The sequence below is a fragment of the Xiphophorus maculatus genome, chromosome 14, assembly GCF_002775205.1.
Source record: "Xiphophorus maculatus strain JP 163 A chromosome 14, X_maculatus-5.0-male, whole genome shotgun sequence".
Lineage (NCBI taxonomy): Eukaryota > Metazoa > Chordata > Actinopteri > Cyprinodontiformes > Poeciliidae > Xiphophorus > Xiphophorus maculatus.
In genome coordinates this window covers 26,198,123-26,220,460 of record NC_036456.1, presented here as the reverse complement: position 1 = coordinate 26,220,460, position 22,338 = coordinate 26,198,123, and the positions used below count along the sequence as shown (strand labels likewise).

Genomic DNA, 22,338 nt, shown 5'->3' with positions numbered 1-22,338 from the left:
AGATACGAGTCGCTATTCTTCTGCACTATCGCTTACAGCACAGTTTGGGCTTTCTCCCATTCACTTGGATTCTTACGGTAGATTTTCAACCAGGCCATCCAGCAAACGCAAGAAAAAGATTTGAGTGATGATGTTGAATTTATGCGCAGCTTTAGAATTGTAGTTTTAACAACGCCAGCTGAGGAAGTGAACGAAGGTGTTCGGCTCGCATTTAATTAACATGAACAGCGATTATTATTAGCAGCAGTACTTTGAAATGATTGTGCTCGTTTAGACCTTTTCTTGCGCATTGAAACAACTTTTTCTCATAATTTTGCGACTTCCTTCTGGTAAAATTGCATGTTTATTCTATTAGTCTACTAATACATTTTCATAATGTTATGACTTTGTGCTGTTAATATCATTCTTTTATTCTTGTAATAAGAAAAACAATCTCTTTGTGTGATATCCACTGAAAAATGCCAGCTGTCCGACGGTACATTTTAGTTGGACTGAATGCAGACCATTTGTTAAACTTTCACATTCACTGAGCTGCTTCTGAGATACAAATGACGCCGTCCTCTGGACATGCAGCGGTTTATACCGCAAACATGCACTTTGGGGACACATGGCGCATACACAAACACAAGTCCAGAGCGGGATATGACCAAAGTCCTTGTGCGTTCTCACCAGAGGAAGCCCTGACTGGGAATCAAGAATGCGGTGGTTTCAACGGTGTTCGTTTGTGTTTGTGAATATCTGGTTTGCGGGAGCGTTTTGAGTTCGTCATGAATAATCGGTGGTGATTTGTTGGTACATGACATCAGCTCTTTCCTGGGAAGAGGAAGAAAAACTTTGATATACTGTAAGTTTTTATGAACGGTGAAATTATTCCTTACATTTAAGAAAGTAAAAGGATTCGATGTCTTTATCACTCATAACTTGATATTCACTAGATTTGAAGGCAACATTTAGGTGCTGATTTTTTATTTTCTACTGCATAATGAAAATGTATGTTAAAATTTTTTGCCGCTGTGTATTACCTAGTTTTACACTCAAATGTCTCAAAAGTAACATAAATAACAGCAATCTTTCACACTTTGCCAATGCAACTCACCAAAACACATATTTATTACTCTACTGAATCTCACTAACGTAGCACACTGCAAAAATACAAAATCTTACCAAATATTTTTGCTCTAATTTCTAGTAAAAATATCTTATTACACTTGGAATAACTAACTTACAAGTAACTTTTCACCAAGATATAGAAACTTGTTTTAAGTATATAATTCCTTATTATGTGAAAAATGACTACTGGCAGATCAATTTACTAATAACAGGGGAAAATATCTTCTTGTGAGTAAAATAATACGTAAATACTCAAACTTTTAGAGTTTCTTTGGCGGAAATTTACTCCCGTTTTTGTGCGGCAGACAAAATGACAAAGAAGAAAAGAGTCTAGTTTGAACTTTGGTCACCAAACAAATGTTTCCAGAAACTGAGCAAATTATGACGGCGAATTAGCGCCTGAGACTGCAGATTAAAGAAAAGAAGAACATTTCTGGCAAACTCTGAAATTCTCTAGAAAAAACACAAACATTCTTGAGTTCTAAACTTGGGGGGAAAAAGTTTGGCTTTTTTTTCCAGAATTTTTTTAAAAAAAATCAAGCTGAAATTTTTTTGAAATGAAGAAAATGTGAAGGAAATGAATTATTTTTGGGGACTTGTCATATTGTAGATAGACAAAAAGGAGTAAATGCCAAGAACATTTTCTATAAAACATTTTTTACATTTCTGAGATTGAAAAGTTGAACATTTGCTAGAAAAAATTGTGAAATTTTGCAATTAATCTCAGAAATTTTTAGGGTTTTTTTCTCGAAGATTTCTGAGATTAATCTCAAAATTAGTTGTTTTCTTTTTATTACGATGGCCCTACTGCACAATTGTATATAGAAAAAAAGAGGAGTTTTTTCTGAATGTATGCCAAGGATTTTTGCCAAAAAATAACATTTCTGAAATGTTCTCAAAAAATGTTTTTTAAATTTCTGAGATTTCAAAATTTAACATTTGCTAGAAAAAACTTTGAAATGTTACGATTAAACTCGGAAATTTTCAGGAAAAAACTTGGAAATTTTAGGAAGTTTTTTTCTAGACAATATTTTCTGTTTATAACAGAATCCGCCCCGAACCGCTGATGAAATGGCAAAGAAGCAAAAACAGGCAACAAATATTTCAACAGCAATTACTGCCATAAGTGTTGAAGTCAAGCAGAAAGGACAGAACTTTCCAAAAGGTCAGAGGTCACAAAAAGGCTGAAAGGAAAACGTTTGTTAGCGGCTGATCTAAAAAAGTCAAAAATCTGTCTAAGTGAACCCTGAATCATGGCTGCCGTTTGGGGAAAGGTGAACCGTTAGCAAAGAAAAGACAAAATGTCTTCCACATGCTGGTTCTGGACCGGTTTCAGAACCGAAAGGCTAAAGATGACTGACAGCGGCTGAACCAGCAGGAGAGGAAGGGATGATGAATCAGTAGCTCCGACCCACGTTTATTATCCTTGGGGCGCGGCAGCCGTCCCCTCATACCGCCGGAGTATTAAATGTTTAAAGCCCCGCTCCGTCTCCATGGCAACCGTGGAGAAACTCCTCGGCTGCTACGGGAGCTCGACACAGACACAGGGAGCATCCATCATCCACTCTGCTACGCCGTTACGGACGTGTCACTTTACCTCAGGTTGCTCTGAGAGAAAGAAGAAAATACTGCTGGGATGAATTATTGGGGTGTCCAAACTGAGGCGCATGGGGCCATTTGTGGTACTTGGACTGATTTTATTTTTGGCCCCCAAACTCAAGAATGATACAAATTTATTTGTTAACCGTTTTAATTTTGTTGCAATGGAAAATATCAAGTACAACACAAAGTATTTGTCTTTTTATAAAATAGTTGAACAATGTTTATCCAAATACTTTCACTGAAAAGCTGACTTTGCTGAACCCAAATCAGCTTTTATTTATTGTAATAAACATGTATAACAAGAGTTTTGAAAAAAATGAACCATAACAGAATTAACTTATTAAACTGAACTAAAGATTAAACTAAATCCTTTCGTTTAATACAACAAACATGAAAAATAATTTTTAGGTTTTGGGTTTACAATAATAATAATAATAAAAACTAACACATATTTTTCTCTGATGATATATTTCTAATGGGACTATTGGGATTAAATTCACTTCAAGCCACATACAAAACAAAGGAATAAGAAAAATAAGTCCATATAGTTTAATAAATAAAATACTGTAGCATAATGTAGAAAAGCTTTTAATGGTGAAGGCATTGAAAAAAATATCCCCATCAATTGATAAATTGATCAACTGTCCCAGAAGTTATCGCGATAAACTACAGTGTTGTTTTGATACCATTTTCAAGTATTTTAATGGTAATAATGGCAGAATAATGCAAGAAACACATTCTCAAAGATCATCCATCCATTTTCTGTTCACAGTTTGTCCCTAATGGGGTCGGGAGGTGCTGGTGCTTCTCCAGCTACGTTCCGGGCGAGAGGCGGGGTCACCCTGGACAGGTCGCCAGTCTGTCGCAGGGCATCTCAAAGATCAATAAACTTTAAAATATAATGAAGATTTAACACCGCTGGAAGACGTTTTAAAAATCCCAAAATAAATAAGCAATACAAACGATAGAAACAAATGAAATTAATTACAAAGTTTCTGTAAGCTAGGGATGCTCAAAGTGTGGCCTGGGAACCATTCGTGGCCATCTGGATCGTTTTGTTTGGACCCTCTGTCCATAATTCAAGAATGGAGCTAATATTTGTTTTTATTTTAAGAAAAAAAGGAATAAAAGAAAGAAAACAACGAGGACAATAAACCCAAAAAGAAAGTTTTGGAATATATTTACTCGTCATTTAATACAGCAACTGTTCAAGACCATGTGTTTATTTATACTGTAGATTCCAAATTAAACTATTTTGCTTTATAAAAGTATCTATTTAGTATATTACTGAAGAGATGAAAACAACAAATAAATGTTTTACTTTTAACTTACAAAACAGAATGTGGCCCTCGGGTGCTCTCAGGGGCCCAACGGCAAAAAGTTTGGACACCGCAAATGTAAACAAAATTTTAAAAAAACAAATGGCTGGTTGAGACCAAAACAACAGACTGAAGACTTTATCATCCAGCTTTTGGTAGAAAAAGAGAAAAACAATAAATCATGCAAATGTAAAGTATTGAGCTCATTTGAATTAATTGATTTATTGCCACAGGCCTCGTTACGGTAAAATATATTGGGGGAAAAATAGGATTTAGTTGTGAGGCAACGTAATAAATCTTGTTGTAATGAATCTGATCCAACTGTGATCTGTTCCCATAAAAACTGAAGCTGCAAAACATTTTGAATCCTTCCTTTCATTCAGCTAGTTACCTAAATCAGAGAGCCGTGTTACGTAAAGAGCTTCACAGCTGCAGGTTTTGGTGTTTGTTTTTGACGACTGCTCGGCATTCCTCCGCTTGTGCAATAATCCGCAGAGTGACCGCATCGATTTTTCCAGTCTGGACTAAGTGACACACTGACCCGCTGCACCGGGCAGCGCTTACGCCCTCCGACGCTCCAACCAACCACAGAAATCTCTAACCTGCTTTGGGAAAGAAAACCTGTCAGGAAACATGTTGTTGACTGAGGGAACTCCAGGGAGAAGAAAATCTGAGAATTATTCACGATTAACCAGGAACGCTGGGAACTCCTAAATGCTACTTTTCCAGGATGGATTTCCACGAATGTCGCTAATGATCGCCTGTGGTGGATCTGAGGTTGGGATGGTCAGGGATTTTAGGAATAATCAGAGCGATGGAGAGAGCGAGGGGAGCGAGGTTAGAGGATGGAAACAGGCAAGGAACAGGGAGAGAGAGAGACACGGAGAGCCACAGCAGGACGGGGAGATTCACGGGTGAAAGAAAGTAAAAAGACAGAGCAACAAAACAAAGAAATGGGAAAATGAGGGAAAAAGACTGGAAGTACTTTTCAAGAGTTGGGCTGAAAATAAGGGATGGACAGTGACCAAAATGTCTGCAGAGATGAACTATTTCCACTTTGCGTTTTTATTTTTCTGTTTTGTTTTAAACAGAGACAAGCATTGGTTCTACCTGCAGCTCAGATAACATGGATTCAAACCATTACATTTTGTTCAGATGGTACATTTATTTACAGTTAGTAAAATATGTGCAAAGAAATCCTGTGATTATAAATCCTAAAGGGAGTACGGCTGAAACGATTAATCATGATTAATCACAATTAATCATGATTATTCATAATTGATTGTGATCATGATTAACTGTAATTAATCACAATTCATTAGGATTAATCACAATTAGTCATGATTAATCACGATTATTCATAATTGACTGTGATCATGATTGATTGTGATTAATCAAGTTTTTATTAGAAACGCAGCCAAGCTAATAGCGACTTAGCGAGCTAAGTTAAAGTTCGAAGTGAAACGTCAACAGCTGAGTTTTTGTGAGGTGAAACTAAAGAGCTGAAGGGGTTGTTACTGGTTGTTACTGGTTCATACTGGGTTGGTTTCTGTTGGGCCAGAAAGCAATCAAAACACGTTGCGGGACGCCAGAACATGATGCACCGTTAGAGAGTTCATTTCTCAGTTGTGTCCGCTGTTGTCATTTTTTTTTTTTTGCTTGAATGAGAGACTTATTGGTTTGATTAAATCATGTTTGTGCTCAAAATCCATTTGTTGTGTCTTTTCCCAGAGATTCCTCACGGTAGATGTGTTTTCTGACTGATTCGAGCTCCTGCAAATGGAAGTGCTGGAATGCGATACGGAAAAACACAGGTCCTCAAAAACTGAATTTTATAAACAGCCGAGCTTTTATGGCAGATCTCCCACTGAAATGAAAAGTAAAAATGTTTCCGATGGACAGCTTGGATAAATCATTCTGGAAATAAGACTCCTGATGCGGATCGGGCCAGTTGGGAGCTTCAGGCCCGTCCGGACTTCAAAGACGTGCTGCGCAGTCCTCCTCCTGTGTTTAGTACTGCTGAATTAACAGCGGGATGATTAATCCTTGCACGGGACGGGCTCATTTCTTGTTCCCCTGGACGTGTTTATTTTTTCATTGTGTTTCTGTGTATTCCAGCGGAGAAATGAACAAGCCGTGACTCTGTCAAACACAAACACGAACACGTAAACCTCAGCTCCGTCTACTACGCCTGATTTCCGTTCGAACTCGTCAACGCGCACCGACAAACACACCCTTGCACTCCTGCGGTAATTTGAACCGCAGCTGAACATCCTGGTGAGTTTTGTCACCATGGCAGCACAAATGTTACAGTGTCAGATCTATTATGGGATGGAAACGGGGTGAACGTGAGGTTAAACCACATGCTAGTCTGCGTGTGTGTGTGACTTCTCCGACCTTTTGCTGTTGCGTTTTTTGCTGCTGCAGGTTTTCGTGTGTGAAACAGGGCGACAGGCGGCAGATTACAGGTCTGCTACGGATTGGCTGCGAGGCGCTCCGACTGTGTAAACACTGAGTAAACAAAGACATCTGACTTTTGGCTGGCCCTGCGACGCAGGCAGTTATTTTAAAGCGTAACAGTGTCATTCATCCTGCTGCGGTCAAAGCAGGCGGCGGCAGACCGGAAGGATTTTCCGACAGTGGGTGAAACGAACGAGGCCAGCCTGGTTCACAAGAGTGCAGAAGGAATTAAAACACAAAAATCTGAACGATACGACTGAAAACTTATACAACCGTATTGTCAATCATAATTAATGATTTGAATTTTGTCTTAAATAAGTGAAATACAAACAAACTGGTGGCGTGACCTTTCCTCTTTGCCGTTGCTTTTTTTGAACTTATTTTTAAGCAGTTAAGAGGTGCTTCTTTGGCGAAACGTTAAACTGCTGGTTACTCAGCAGGTTGTTGCTAGGTAACCAAAGAGTGAGCGGGTTGCTAGGTAACCAAAGAGTGAGAGAGTTAGTCCATGTTTGTCACTGCACAGTAGCATGATCCGTATCAACAACTAATTTGTGCATGTTCTGGAATACATAGTTCTCATATGACGTCACACTTTAGGGAACTTTCTAATTGACAGCCATTTTGGTAGGTAGTTGCTATGACAACAATAAACAAGCCACAAGCTTAGAACTAGCTATATTGAATATTGAACTTTTCCCACATTTTTAAAGTTTTTTGTCAATATAAAGTTACAAAAAACTACCTCAAGTTCACTTTTGTACCTTGTTTTTTTCTGCACTTGATTCTTTAATGCATCAATAAAACAGCATAAAACAACATCAGCCAACTCACATTTAAAAATTAGAGCAACAACCATGAGATCTGACAAAAATCCATCAAGTCAGGGCCAAACAGCTCAGAGACATGAATCCCTGGCAGAAGCAAAACTGTGAAGCATATTGTTTTCTTCCAGTCCCTGAACTCTGCAATCAAACTGGCAAACATGTTTGATTTGGCCAACAGGAGTGAAGAGAATCCCTGAAATGTTGGTGTGAAGGAAGCAGCTGGTGATAAATGGTAAGCTAAGCTCCTGGTTAGGACTGATTTGGCCCCGCGGTGGAAACCATGCTGTTGGGGGAAATCCAGACGACGCTCTGGGACACCGGCTCAAGTTGAGCTGAATAGTCCTGGCAGCGCCGCGGACGGCTATAAAAGACAGATATGAAGATGTTTCCTCGTCTCCTGTGATTTGTCCCAGCGAGGCCGTGGCCAAGCGAGAGTTAGAGTGAAATATGACCTAAAAGCACAAATAAATGTCACAGTAATGACATGTCACCTTCTGGCTTCACTGCCGTTTGACTTATTATTCGTTTCATTGACAAATACAAATGCAACATACCGTTACATTTGTACATTTGAAAGTTTAAACCACTGGCTTCAGTTGAAAGTGAACTATTGGCAGGCTGAGCCACAGCAATGAACTCGCTCTAATGATTTGTCCATGTGTGAGCGAAGGACACTGAAGGGTCAGAGCTGCTTTCTATCTTTCATTCTGCACCAAAAAACACAACAAAAAACACTGAGAGCTCCGATACTGGAGGATCTGTGAGGTAAAAGTAGCTTAATTATGTTACTGTGAGGATCAACAGTGGTTTTCATTTTTAACAATGAAAGAACTATTGCTTTACTAATTGACTGAGATTACATTTAGCTCAACTGTTCCACCAGTTTTCACACCATGCAAATCCAAAGTGGGGACATTTGTGGCAGTTTCAGGGAGTTTTAATGCCTACTAACCCAGAAGATTTGGTTCAAATGGGGACCAAAGTTGCAACATTTGCTTCACTTTCAGTTGGTGTGGTTCCCTTTCACACTGAACTGAGTTAAAAGAACCAGACAAATTTTAAAAATCTGTTCCTCTCCTCGCCTGTGGGGGCGCTGCACCAGGAACATTGAAGGAAACAGTATGAAAACCTTTGAGGAAGACACTGAACGCAACTTCCATCCAACTGTCATCCAAACTTTGAGCAAACTTTTAGAATGTCGAGAAAAAGAAAATGCAACTTTGTTCCCGAGTTTTTACGAATTTATTCTTGCATTATTACAACTTTTTCTCATATTATAACGACTTTAGACTCGTATTGTAACAACTTTGTCCTCGCATTGTTACGACTTTCTTCTCGTATCGTTACAACTTTCTTATTCTTGCAATATAAGAAGTTTATTCTGGTATTATTTCAATTATTGTTAAATCACTTTAATGTCATAATATAGATGTCATTCTTATGTTAGTACAACTTTATTATTTCGACTTTCGTTCATTATTCCAAATTTCTCGAACAATTAAAACTTTTCTCGTACTAACATCACTTTATTGTCACAGTATTACAACTATTCTCGGAATATTTCTATGTTAATTTTTCTATTATTATGGCTTTATTCTGATGATGACTTCTTGCATTTCTAAAACTATTCTTGCATCATTGCTACTTTTTCTTATTATTACGACTTTATTCTCATATTATTTCAACTTTGTCGTCAAATATTACTATTACCATAATATTCAGGATTTATTTTAAAAAATAAAAACATTCTTAGGCTTGACCTAACACACTATCATAGATGGAGGTATCAAAAACTGACAGGAAAAAAAGAAAATAAAGAAGAAAAGTTGACAAAAGCAACATTAAATCAACCCTTTATCACCTTTACAGATCAGTTTAATCTGTATAATGTGTGTCTACAATGCTGACCTCCTTTTACCAAACAGCAGAAACTCAGACAATTTCAGGCATTTTTATTTTTTTAGCTCTGACTGATTTTTCTGAAGTGTGGATAAAGATTTATGTCATAATACTTTTGGAAGGAGCAAAGCAACTGCTCTCTCGTCACGTCTCGATGCTCATCACTGTGATTACATAAATTCAACTCCTTTAAAAAACAGCACTGAGAGAAAAGCCAAGTGTAGCCATAATTCTTTATTATCCTTTTTAGCATGGAGGTCAGCGGCTGACCAGGTCCGGTTTGCTTATGAGGCTTAAAAAGCTCAAAAACCCCGACTGAGACTGGGATTAGCACGTATTTAAAATGAGCAGAGCGACATTTTTAACACCAGCTTTGATTCATTATGATGGAAATAGCAGCCAAGAGCAGGAACAGCGTAACGCTGGACAATGTTTACACGGAGCGAAAGTTGGCCGGCTCAGAAAGAGGTTTTGGACAGAAAGCGAAGATGTTTCTGTTTTTCTTCTAAATGACTTGGACCCTCCAGCTGATTCAGTCGTCAGCCAAAGGTCACCAGATGCTACGCAGAGATGCTAACGCAACAAAACGACTGACAAAGAACAATGTTGGAGCAAACAGAAATTCAATGAATTTAGTTTGTTCCCTGATTTTAAACCCATAAACCAATTATTTTTGCCCACTTTGTCAAACTATTGCTTGTTAATTTAGCTTGTTTGGTAGTATATTCATAATTTTATAACAATAATTAAAAGACAAATGCTCAAATATACACACTAAGTGAAACCCATGTTGATTATCTACACAGATTAATGTTTTTAAGTTGTTATTTCTGTGAAACATGATGATTTTCCCCTTAAAGCTAATAAAAACACCATGATTAGAATATTAAATCAAATCAATAAGAAAGCATTTTAATACGGAAATATATGTTAGTAAAGTCACAGTCAAACATTTACTCCAATAATTTGGGTTACTTATCTTGTAATAAGAAAAAGAAATTAAATTTTTCTAATGAGAAGTTAAAAAATGGCTTTTGAAACCCATCTTGGATAGAAAGAAGTAAATTTACCTTCAAATTATGCAAAATTTTCTAGAAAAAACTTTAATATTCCTTTAATTAAAAGGTTGAAAATTTGCTAGGAAAAAAAATCAAATTTTATGACTAGTCTCAGAAATTTGCAAATAAAAAACTAAAACTTGGAAATTCCTGAGTTTCAAAAAATTTAATTTGTAAGAAAAAAAACAAAACAAAAAAGTCAAATACCAGCTTGATAAAACTCAGAAATGTTTAATTTTCCGAGTCTCAGCTCAGAATTTTCCCAGGAGAAACTTGTATATTTTTGTAAGTTTTTTTTCTAGAAGATTTCTGAGATAATCTCAAATTTATGAGTTTTACTCTTCCTTTTTTTGTCCCTAATAATCCGGCCTGAACTCTTTTTGAAGTCCACTGAATACGAAAGTGAACGCTTTGAGTAAGCAGCTCCTTCAGCTCTGCAGTCGTCGGTGTCTAACCGTTACTCAAAGCTAATTTTCCATTCCTCTGTCTTCCTTTTTTCCACATTTCTTTTGTCATTAATACACATGATCTTTCCAGTAGTCATATTTTACCCCCTCCTCGCTGCCTTATTTGCGTCGTCTTTGCTAAACACCTGTACGCGCTCAGATTAATTTGATCCCACTCATTGAACTCTAGCAGACACACACACACACACACACACACTTGGAGCTCTTTATTTGTGACAGAGGTAAACGAGCGACTTTTGGCCAGCAGTCGTATCACTGAGTTCAAGGAAAACACTCCGACCCGGGCCAATCCCATGACAGCGTAAGTACATACACACCCATGGAGGAACGCTGACAAACAACATGATTATAATGATGATGTCTTTGTTCATGAACTCTACGGGACACGCTCCTGGCTACTGTTACTGCGACACACACACACACACGCACACACACACGCACACACACACACACACACACACACACACACACACACACACACCCGCACACGCCCCGACATGACAAAAAGGACTCACACATGGAAACACACACGTGGCGGCTCGTCTCCGTTTGCTGGAGGTGATTTTTTTGGCCGGCGTCTGCCTCACCGCGCTGAAGGAAAACACACACTTTCTGTTTCGGCCGGTGCCAAGGAAGCTGCATGCTTTTGGTCGGCTCTGTTATTCGGCTCGCTATTCATAGAAAACCACAAATTTATCACTACCAGCTCAATGTGTGTGTGTGTGTGTGTGTGTTAGCAATGCGCGCGTTAGCGAGGAACAGAGAGAACGGTGTGTGTGTTCAGTGGAACTTCTCATCCAGCAGTCTGTGATCGTGTTGTCAACTTGACCGTTTGACCTTTGACCCACTCTAACAATTAGAGTAGAACGGACATTCCCACTGGAGCCTGAACGCATCGCTAGCTTGTTTTCTTTACAAATGTCAGGAAAACTTTGTCGATATCTGATTATGTCGGGAGAAAAATTCACAATTTTGTAATTACAGTGTTTATATTAAATAAGAAACATACTTAAAATCACACTTGAAAAAGTTTATTCATGCGATACGTTGTTAAAAATCATCCTATACCTACCTCCTGTTTCTTCTTTTTCGTTTCTGCCTGTAGTAACATCCAGTTGTTGATCATATGATGCGATAAAAGTGTTTCCATTGCAGTTTTGCAAAATAAACTAATTTCAATACAGTAAAAAAAAAACTCAACTCAACAGGAAAACTTTTATCAACAATTTAATGTTTTTTTTTAATTGGTGTGTTTCCATTAAGCACATTTCTTTTCAAAATGTTAAATTGAACAATTTTCAGAATTTGAGTATCAAAAATGCCAATTTCTGGGGGGGGAAATTTTTTTCAAGAAAAAGTTTTGGCACTTCTATGAGGTGGTTTTTCAGACGTATCAAAATTAGTTTATTTCACAAAATCAGAGTGTCTTCAGTCAGAGGGTTATTCAAATTCGCTGAAATACAGACTGCTACAAGTAATCTTTCCTGCCAACTGCATTTTCTGGCTATAATAACTCTTTTAAGGATTTGAATAAACATGAGATACAACAGCATTAATTTTCCTTTGGGACCAGTGAAGTATTTTGGAATTTGAATTTGAACTACTCTACAGAAAAACAGAAAAAAAGATGAACAACTCTGTTAAACTATTAGTCAAACCTGTGTGAGATGATATTAAAATTTATTTTATGGAGGACTAAAATATGAGACCATTGCACATTATTTTGCCAAAAAAGGTTTAACCTTCAATTTAAAACTGTTCAGTAACAGAGAATGCATTACGAGGTAATATTACTGTAGTTCAAAGAGAGATCTATTAATTATGATCGACACATCGATCAGTTAAAGATGGCCTATTATGCTTCGTTGAACAGGTTAGGATAGGCCTATACAAAACATGCTAGCATTTTGTTTTTTAATAAATCATTCTTAGATATTGAGATTTCATTCTGCTCAGTTCTGATTATTTTGAGCAACAGGCAGAATAGTAAGTCAACAACAAAACATTTGTCTTTTCCAGCAGCCATTGTACAGCGCATACAGTGGTAAAACCTGCTGACCAAATGTGCTGGAACTCTGCTTGGGTTGCTAGGTAACGGGCTGGTCTTTACTGCTGTTGCTAGGTAACGGTGAAGCGCCTGCTAGTTTGTGACGTTACATTCTAAAGGTTTCCGAAACGGCTCATTTCCCAGACACTAAAAAACATGAACTTATTGCCAGAAAATCTTCTGGCTGGGTCTTTTTTTTTAAGCACTCAGGCTTTTTTTTAGAAGCAGTTCAGACCCAAATGGACGCATAAAAAGCTGTACAAAATGTGAATTTTGAATAATAGGTCCTACTTAACATTGTAAAACATCTTAAGAGTTAAATCCTAGCATTATTAGCAAACGTATAGAGAGATTTATTAAGGCACTGAGGAGAGAATAACTTTTTTTTCTTGCCTACAAACTGAATTCCCTTCATGGAAACTGAAAATCCCACATTACCAAAATGATGCACAGAAGTTACATGCAAGTCGTAAAGCTGTTAATGGTAACATGATGTGAAAATTTCAGCCATTTCTCAAGATTGCTCCCTGTGAGAATGCTGACAGGCTATTCTAAAAATTGCACAGTAAACTACAACAATCTTTTGGATACATTTCACCAAAAAGTGGGGCGGGGGAACGCTAAAAGTTATTTATTAAAGTTCTTTTTATTACGTGAGCTTTCCAGTCAAATAAATATATGATAATTTTCCAAAACCACAATCTGGAAGGATGACAGCTGGAGTTACAAGGTGACAGCATAAATTTATTTGAAATCGGCTGCAAACAGTTCATGAAGAACTGAGCGTTTCATGGCAAGTCGAAGTCTCATGGTTAAAATGAAATTACAACCAGATGAAATAAATAGAAAACTATGAACAGGAGTCATATCGGAGACGCAGATTTGGTTAGCTCTTTTTTTTTTAGTTGAGATGCAGATCAAAATGTTTTCACTTCATGTTTTGGATTGGACAAGAAGCTAAGATGATCTGACTGATAAATAAAGAAATGTTCAGCTTAAGACTCACATTATGAATAATGATGTGGGAGATCCAAAGCGCGTCCAGATTTATGTTTTTTTCTTTCAGAAACAGAAACAGAAACAGAAACCCACATATGGACGGAGAATAGCATACATAGTAGTTAGACTTTACCGGAACAGCAAAGGATGTGCGTGGAGTCAAAATATCACATCCAAAGGCAACAGGAGACACGTGTAAACTCTAAGTTCATTCAGGGAGGTTCCCCTTAGAAAAAAAAACATCAACTTGGATCTGAACTATACCGGAGAACCGGATCTGACTCAGCCGTTTGAGCTCAGTTTCTGAGTAAACTTAGGGTCAGATAGCAGGAAAAATGAGAAAACGGTAAATGCACCTAAATGTTATAGGATTACTACTGGGACTTCCTGATGGAGAGTTAAACAAACAGAACTCATCCTGATAGAAACACGGTGCAATGTGACATCACGCGCTAGAAAAACTGCTAGCTGACAGGAAAAAAACGACTAGCTATCAAGTTTTCAACAAAACGAGCTAAATGTTAAATATATGCGGCATATATAAAAGAAAAATTTATGCAGGGCTTTGCAACTAATTGTCAACACTGCAAAAACTAGATAACAAGGTCAGGAAAAAGTTTTACTTTATGAGGAAGAAGCTTAGCAATGCTAGATTGACTTTGAGAATCTGAGCATGTACATGTACTGTGGAATCTGGTGTGTTTCAGTTCAACTGAAAAAAATGTAGTGATAAAACCAATTTAAAAAATAGTTAAAATATTTAAAAAATATTTGTCTGTGTCCCATTAGACCTTCTGAAAATTAAAACCGTTTTCCTCCAGGATTTCGTAATTGCTCACGTGATGTTTGACAATCAAAATCACAGAAACTGTGTTGCTAATTCAATCTGGCATATGGAAGAGGATTAGTGCTACTGGAAAAAAATAGCATATAAAACCTGCTATTTTTCTCAGAAGTTTTAGATTTAAGTCAGAATATTGAATAAAAGTCAGAAGTCTGATATCAAAAAGGTTTTAATTAAAAAAAAATTAGCAAGGGAGAAGGAATTAGCTTAGCTATGCTAGCTTGACTTTGACAATTTGAACATGCAGGTGTGCTGCAGAATTCTGTGCATATTCCGTTCTTTGTGTGGGAAATGTTCTTTTGGTGTTGCTATGGCAACGGGTCTGGGTACATAGCGTGGTTTTGAGTTGTTTACCGGTTTTTCTGCATTGTTTTTCCCCCTTTCTGTTGCGTGGCGCACCACGCTAAATTAATAACAGCCACATCTCAAGGTTTCATTTTGTTGACGGAGTCGTTCTGCTGGCAGCAGCGCGGCTACAGATGGCAAGGAAAAGAATCGACTTTTCGCTCTCCAGATGTAAACAATAACATGTAACATGACTATACAAACCGGCGCAGAATACTTATTTTAAAAATGTGAAGCAAATTAATTATTTTGGTGACTTGTCTAAGTCTGGCCATTAATATTCGTAGAATAAAAAGACTTTACAGTTAGAAATAATTCTTATTTGTGTTCTTTCACTCACTTGTTTCCCATAATTTCTTTGTTGTTTAAATTCATGTCTGTCAGGATCTTTAACTCAAAGTTTTGTGTTTAATCTGAGACCAAACCTGTGATAACAGCATTGTCTGTCTTAAATGTTTCCTTCTCTCTGGGAGCGAATGGTTGACCGGCTATTTAGGTGGCCCCAGTTCCAGTAAGTGCTGGTATAATTTGGCTTCCTGGTTTACCTTCGTGCATGCTGAAACTACAGGACACCACCCATCATATTTGGAAAGCACTTTGATATCTTTGACCGGTTCACTTATTTTTAGATGGGGCAACATCCAAGGAGTCGTTTTCTTTCGCTCTACACACACAAAGAAAAATCCATCATAACTTCCAAAGAGAAGATGAGAAGAAAAATATGTTCTTTCCATGGCTGCCAAACACTTTCAGTCCCACACACAAGCTTTTTCTTGGTGGTCGGGATTCGCAAATTAGCTGGTCAGCAGTCATTGTCAGTAGGATTCCCGTAACTGAAACAATTTAGATTTTTCTTTCACACTATCAAGCATTCCTCAAATAACCATGACTCTTGACATTCTTTACTCTTTCTATTTTTCCCCCTTGGTTCCTCTCAACTTTCTGTTTAAATGTTTATATATAGTTTCCCAGCAATTATTTACCCAACAATTTAATTTCATAGCATCCAAGCATTTGCAAGGTCTTTTTCTTATTTGCAAAATGCTGCCACAGACGGCCGTTTCGGTCCAACATTTATTGGAAACAGAGACAATCCAAGGAAGAAATGCCATCACTCATGGAGCCTACGAGTTTCATAAATGAAAGATGAGTATGTTTCTAGTTATGCTATCAAATGTGGGTTTGTTCGTTTATCCCAAACTATTAGATGCATTCCCACAAAATCTAGTACAGACAAAACCGGTTTGCAACCATCGTTTCCTGGCACAGGATCTCCAAGTTTCCACCGATACAAGTAGGATTTTTGTAATGGTGAGTCAATCAGTGTTGAAGCTAATTTGGATACTTTAGACCAGAGGCGTCAAACTCAGCTTCACTTTCAGCCACATAAAGATCATGAATCTACTTAAAGGGCCAGAATGTAGAGATAAAACCAATTAGACTGTTAAAATATTAATAAATGTCTGTCTCTGTATTCCTTTAGAACTTCTTAAAATTAAATAATGAACAATTTTCACATCGATCAGACCCTCCAGGATTCCGTAATCGGCTTTGCGATTTTTGGGCAATTGAAATCACAGGATTTGTGGTGCTAGTTTAGAAAAACTTGTAAGAACTTTCGCAATATTTGAACTGAGGTATATGGAAGAGGATTAAGCCAACTGAAAATATTTTTTAAAAAGAATGATTTTACTCAGAATTCTGAGAAAAAAGGTCGAAGGTCTGAGATTGGATATTGATCACGGATAATAACTTGACATCAGGTAAGGCTGCCATCTCCACCTCCCTTAAATTCAATGTTTTTGCAGAAAATATTCAGTAAACTCAGTTATGAAGTAGCACAAAAAACGTGTGTATCTGTTGATATTGCGGGAATTTCTTTGATCTGGGAATTTGTGAAAAGTCGGAAGAATTAATCGATATAATTTGGCATCTGGAGTTTAGAGGGCCACATAAAAAGCTACGGCGGCCCAGATTCGGCCCCCCGTCCTCCAGTTTCACACATGACCTCAAAGTTGACCTTCCTGAAGGTTTGGATGAAGTGAAGTGTGTTTGAATGATAATGGAGATTTGATGGCAACCACACTTATTAAAAGTGACAAATGACCAATTACTGAGTGCAGTTAGCGGCCAGCTGCATTTTAATCAGCTTAAACCTAATTACAGCATTTAACTCTAATTTATTCCACCATTACATCACAAACAAATGGTTCCATGCCACTTTTGTGGTTGGGTGTACCTCAGGGATCACTCCTTGCTCTCCTCTTGTTCTCAAATTACAGGCTTCTACACAGACGGCGTATTCAAAATCAAACATTATCCTTCAGATGGCAACTGTACATGACCATAAAACCCACAGATCCCAGGAAACCCTATAAGATTACTGAACGTTTTTCTTCTGAGTATCTGTAGAAACATTTGGACTTTCCAGTTGGGTTTCCATTTTCTGTCCTGCTGTTGATCCGGTTAAGTAGAAACTCATAGCACCTTAATAATACGGTTGTGAATTTGCTTGTTTTGTCTCATTTTTGCTCATTATGATGTCTGTCTAAACTGTTTCACCTCGTTTTTTTCTTTTCCTTCTCCGTCTCTCTGCACCCTTCAATCATATTCGAGTTAAGGCAAATTTAGTGCTTACTAAAGGCTTTTCTGTCTCCCGTGTGAGTGTGGGTGTATTTCTGGAAGTCCAAACCTCTCAGAAGGTGTTGACAAGAACGCCACACTCAAAATTTGATTTTTATTTTCTTTTTTACTTTTATTAGTCTGTTTTCTTTCTCTCTCTCTCTCTCTCTCTCTCTCTCTCTCTCTCTCTCTTTTAACCTTCTTTCTCCGTCTGCTTCAGTTTATTACACCGTTAATTGGTAATTTTATTTGATTTGACAAAAATATTTGAAGAGAACTTGTTTTTTCCTTGATACATGTGTCAGAAGTTAAAACAAGGTATTTAGTGTATTCTTTTCACTGCAGTATTGACGGTATGAGTTACACTGCACGACTTTCCAACCCAGTGATCTCAGAGTTGGAGACAGCAGAAGATAATGAGCCATTAAATACTTTATATGATCCACTTTTCCAGAACCTTCTGTCTGACCACAGAAGACAGGAAAGTGATCACACATTTGTCCTATCTGTAGCTGGCTTCAATTCCAACTCATCTTTCTGTTTCTTTGCTTTGGAAAATCAATGAAGAAGTTAAATTAGCCTGAATAAACGACGTCTGAGGAAAAACCGACGGGGACGATTGGGGATTATTGATACTCTAAACCCTACCTAAAATTATACCATGGTGTATGAGATTACTGTCTGCTTGGTAAGAATTATTTGTACTGCAACTTCAAACATTTTCGGACTAAAATTTAATAATTTTTACAGTGTCTTGGATCCTTTTATTGCTAAAAAAAATAAAAAAATCAGCTTCTTAATATATTTCGCATTATTGCCCCTGAGTTTCCCCTGAGTTTGCCCCTAGTGGCTCCACTATCAGTTGTCGTTAGCTCAACATAGTTGAGGTAAATTGAACGAAGTTGCCATTAGCTCAACTGTAAGTTGCCCTAAACTTAATTTAGTCAATGTTAGTTGAAATTTGATCAACACTGACTTGCTGTTAGATCTACTGTGAATTGCTTTTGGCTCCATTAGACAACTGAGTTGCTTGAACAAATTGCTACAAGCTCAACAGCCAAGTTGCCCTTAGCTCACCATTAGTTGCCGTAAGCTTTATTTTGTTGCTTTTAGCATGACTCAGTTACCATTACTTCAACTTTGAGTTGGTGTTCGCTCTGCTCTACAACTTTACTTCTAATCTGTCTAATCTGATCTTATTGCTGCTGGGTTTTAGTAAATTCAGTCAATTTGTTATTGTTGCCACTGAGTTCCTGTTAGCGCCACTCTGTGTTGCCATTAGCTTAACCTATTTGAGGTAAATTGGACTGAGATGCTATTTGCTCAGCTTTAGTCAATGATTGCTTGACTGAGTTGCTTAAATAAATTGCTTTGAGCTTAATTCCTAGTTATGCACGGAGATGCTCTTAGCTCACTTTGGTTGCTGTTAGCTTGATTTTGTTGGTGTTAGCATGACTCAGTTACCATTAGTTCTACTGAGTTGTCGGTAGCTCAATTGTGTCAGTGTTGCCTCTACTTGTCATCAACATTAATACCAATCCAACCTGCTGTTGTTGCCACTGGGTTGCCATTGCAAGTTGCAGTTTATTCTCCAAAAAAGGCAATTGCGAGTCTCTTTGGGATCTGAAGTCTGACTAGGGTTGCATTTAATTAGCGGTATGAACAACCACACAAAAATATTGAATTTAAGCAAAAAATAGGAACTAAGCACCAAGAGCTGCTGTTTGAACGTAGCCTAAGATATCGCTAGCTTGAGAAATTTTCACAGGTTCTCCAAACGGAAATTATTCTGTTTTTTTTTTGTTTAGGTTCTCTACATGATTAGACGTATAAAACATCGACGTTTAGTGATATTCTGTGTTTTATGATTTATATAAAAGTAAAATTATACAAATCTATCAAATTCAGATATAAAAATCAGACATCAAACTCCTGGGATGAGGGAAGTGATGATGTGTATAAATAGTAATAAAACTTTCATAGTGGTTGTTTTTGCCACTGACAAAAATCCTGTTTTGGACACAAGTGATAGAAAAAGGTCTCAAATCGACAACAGAATGAGTGAAATGCACTTAAACATCTGAAATCAGAAGAGCAAACTAACTCTGGCTCAATTAGCTGGCAAACGCAAACGCAATCTGCTCAATCTCTTCATCTTCTCTGCATTTGTGTGCAGCAAGAATCCAAAGACGGCTCGGTACGCGGGGACAAAGTGCTGGAGAGCGACGAGTCCAAGTGCCGGGTCGCTGCAGGGACACGAACACATGCTGAGAGGCTGAACATGAAACAGATGCAGGCGCTGGCCAACGCATGCGAGTCGGTAACGTTTCAGAACATTGTGCTGTAACCAGGGAGAGCGAAAGACACTGGATGGATGGGTGTTATGACGGCTGTCCAGTTCTCATTTGTTCTGGGCGCGCAAACGTTGAGGTGATTTGTTTTCAAACATTTTGTGGCTTGACAGGAGCTGGAATAAATATTCTGATGACAAAAAGGAGAGAAAAAAGTATAAATAAATGTAAAAAAACAACATGTCATTTTATTATTTTCTGTTTGTTTCTTGCCATTCTCTGCTAGGAGGACTATGCTGCTTTAACGTTTCCACAGAGAAGTTTTCATTCAAGTCAGATGTGAGTTTCTGTGCAACACGACCACAGAGGTACAGTAGGAGGCAAGAAACAGGCAAGAAACAGGCACTCATCTCACAGACAAGCTCCGAAACTGAAATGTTTTCTGCCAAAATATGGAAATTATTCAGTATTTTGTGTCGAGCCAGGCCCTTTAAAGAAACAAAAGATCATAAAACAAGAGGTCCGGAGTCTGTTGAGGTCCATAGGCGAAGAGAATTATCTGGAATTGTCTCAAAATTCAACAAAAATTATGTAATGGCATAATTAGCCTCTACATGTGTATTTACCTTTATATAAGCACACTTGACTTCTTCTGTAAGCATTTTAAGGAATGAGTACCAAACGTCGATCATTTTCAAGGCTGAACTGCAATCCTTCAAAAGAAAACGATGAAGTCCAAGCAGCACAGTCTTTACTGAAGAGGCAATAATGTCTGCGATATGTCTCCATGGCAACCAGCCATCGTACCGCCCGATGTATTGTGGCGTTCCCCGTTGCCTAGAGATGGTTGCTACGCAGGCGCAGTGAGCTGCTATCAACCGGTGTCATTTTAAAATGTCCACCCGATAAAACACCGTCCTTAAAGTAAAACCTCTGGCAAAAATACAGACAGTAGTGAGAAGAAACAGGCTAAACAATCACAGTGAAGTTTAATAGGGACATTAAAAAATGAGACGGCGATATTCAGTGGGTTGTTTGATATCAGACAGAACGGATCAGGACAGGAACCGCAGAACCTAAAGAACCTAAAGACCCTAAAGAACCAGACATCAGTCTCTTCATCCCTCAATCATTTCCTGAGACCAAAAAATAATATGAATGGCAATTTAAAGAACAAATCATACAACTAGAATAGAGTAATAAATGAAGTAATAAATATTGTGATGAGAAACCGTTTATTTTTTCAACATTAAAAACGTCTGTTAGGATTGTGTAGGGAAAATGTTGATATCTTTAATAAATACAGTGTTTTGTGGTCAATATTATTTCACCATTTTATTAATGTGGGTTGCCAGTTTGGATCAGGTTTCCTATCAAGCTATAAGAACGATAGAAAAAGCCTCAGACCTGAAGCTCATAGGCTAACAGAAGTGGCTCTTTATATATTAAATTATGAAATATTGCCCTGTTTTTAGTTTCATTCTTTTTTTAATTGCCCTGTAGGCAGCAATTTATTCACATATATGTACATTTATTGTTATTTATAAATAACAATAAATGTGGGAGGGCGCCGATGACATGTTCACATACACCTCAGAAAGCATGTAGTTGACCACAAGTTAATAAGACAATAAATGAGGAGTTAATCAACAGCTGGGAGCAGAAAGGTTGGCTAAGGTGAAAAAAACAAATAGAAACAGAGAACAGAAGGAACCTGAACTGTGAACAGAGATAAATACTAATCTAATGAAACAAATACAAAATATGAACACAAGAAAATAGAAAAGCAAACAAAATATTTATCACAACAGAAAGAAAAAACTAAAAGGCAAAACATCTAAGAAACACAAACTCATAGTTTATGCAATAATTCACCTCTTTACCCCTTATTTTCAATACAGAAATACCTTTGTTTTGGTCCATTTTTTAAATCTCTTATAAATTCAACTTCATTAATGCCTGAAAATTTTTACTTTTGAAATCTTGAAACCATTAAAACTGCAAAACATTTCATGCCAGGACATTTATGAAAATGAGCTCAACCACACGATCTGTTATGTTGGAGAAAAGATGAAATATTTAAACCAAGCACAATACGATATTTTAAACTGCTACAGCTATAAAGTTGTTTTTAAGTGGATATTACACAATGTCAGTGGGCACAGATTTCTAAAGAATGTGCATTTTTTTGGGCACCCATTCATTTGCGGGTGTTTTGCTCATGAATATTCTTATTTTTGTTTTTTATGTCTCTTTTGCACTCGATGTTCTGATGTTTGTCTGTAGTTTAAATGCGGATACTCGGAGGTTAGTGAATGCCAAGCTAGTTTACTGGTTTCTAAACAGATTTAATGAAAGACGAGTCAACTGGAGGGCAGACGGCAACAAGAGAAAAGAGGTTTTCTGTTTTCTGAAGCGTACAAGCCTCAGAAAACTACAAATAGATATACA

At 37.5% G+C, this 22,338-nt stretch overlaps 1 long non-coding RNA gene across 1 annotated transcript; it reads left to right on the top strand.

Moving 5' to 3' along the window:
- Positions 1–641: 641 nt before the first annotated feature.
- LOC111610801 lies at positions 642–20,568 on the top strand. Its single transcript, XR_002753781.1, has 3 exons — positions 642–844; positions 19,773–20,026; positions 20,174–20,568. It is a non-coding gene; the product is annotated as an uncharacterized LOC111610801 (long non-coding RNA).
- The last annotated feature ends 1,770 nt before the right edge of the window (positions 20,569–22,338 follow it).